Here is a 1134-nt window from a genome sequence, read left to right as displayed (position 1 = left end):
ATTTATTTTTCTGGAGTTGAGCTGTAGGAGTTGCCTGTATATTTTTGAGATTAGTTGTTTGTCAGTTGCTTCATTTGCTATTATTTTCTCCCATTCTGAAGGCTGTCTTTTCAGCTTGCTAATAGTTTCCTTTGATGTGCAGAAGCTTTTAAGGTTAATTAGGTCCCATTTGTTTATTTTTGCTTTTATTTCCGATATTCTGGGAGGTGGGTCATAGAGGATCCTGCTGTGATGTATGTCAGAGAGTGTTTTGCCTATGTTCTCCTCTAGGAGTTTTATAGTTTCTGGTCTTACGTTTAGATCTTTAATCCATTTTGAGTTTATTTTTGTGTATGGTGTTAGAAAGTGTTCTAGTTTCATTCTTTTACAAGTAGTTGACCAGATTTCCCAGCACCACTTGTTAAAGAGATTGTCTTTAATCCATTGTATATTCTTGCCTCCTTTGTCAAAGATAAGGTGTCCATATGTGCGTGGATTTATCTCTGGGCTTTCTATTTTGTTCCATTGATCAATATTTCTGTCTTTGTGCCAGTACCATACTGTCTTGATAACTGTGGCTTTGTAGTAGAGCCTGAAGTCAGGTAGGTTGTTTCCTCCAGTTCCATTCTTCTTTCTCAAGATTGCTTTGGCTATTCGAGGTTTTTTGTATTTCCATACAAATTGTGAAATTATTTCACAAAGAAATTTTAAACAGGTGAAAAGAGAAGTCAGCTTAAATTGTAATCCTTGGAAAATGCAACAGAAGCTATTTTTTGTTACTCGTTCTTCTCATTTCACAAATGTTTGAGCACTGATTAAGAGCCACATTAAGGGGCTTCCCTGGTGGCTCAGAGGTTAAAGCGTCTGCCTCCAATGCAGGAGACCCAGGTTCGATCCCTGGGTCAGGAAGATCCCCTGGAGAAGGAAATGGTAACCCACTCCAGTACTCTTGCCTGGAGAATCCCATGGATGGAGAAGCCTGGTAGGCTACAGTCCATGGGGTCGCAAAGAGTCGGACACGACTGAGCGACTTCACTTAAGAGCCACATATTGTACTGGGGATACACACTTTAGTATTGTAGTTCTGAAAACTATGTTAATGTGTATGTATATGTATATGTCTACATCTGACTCTACATCTGCATTTATGCCTGT

At 39.2% G+C, this 1134-nt stretch overlaps 1 non-coding gene across 1 annotated transcript; it reads left to right on the top strand.

Moving 5' to 3' along the window:
* The first annotated feature begins 816 nt into the window (after positions 1-816).
* On the top strand, positions 817-889 carry TRNAW-CCA. The gene has a single exon. It is a non-coding gene; the product is annotated as a tRNA-Trp (tRNA).
* Positions 890-1134: the final 245 nt, after the last annotated feature.

Source organism: Bos indicus x Bos taurus, chromosome 6 (genome assembly GCF_003369695.1).
Source record: "Bos indicus x Bos taurus breed Angus x Brahman F1 hybrid chromosome 6, Bos_hybrid_MaternalHap_v2.0, whole genome shotgun sequence".
Lineage (NCBI taxonomy): Eukaryota > Metazoa > Chordata > Mammalia > Artiodactyla > Bovidae > Bos > Bos indicus x Bos taurus.
The sequence above is the reverse complement of the archived record's forward strand: the minus strand, read 5'-3'. Positions and strand labels throughout refer to the sequence as shown.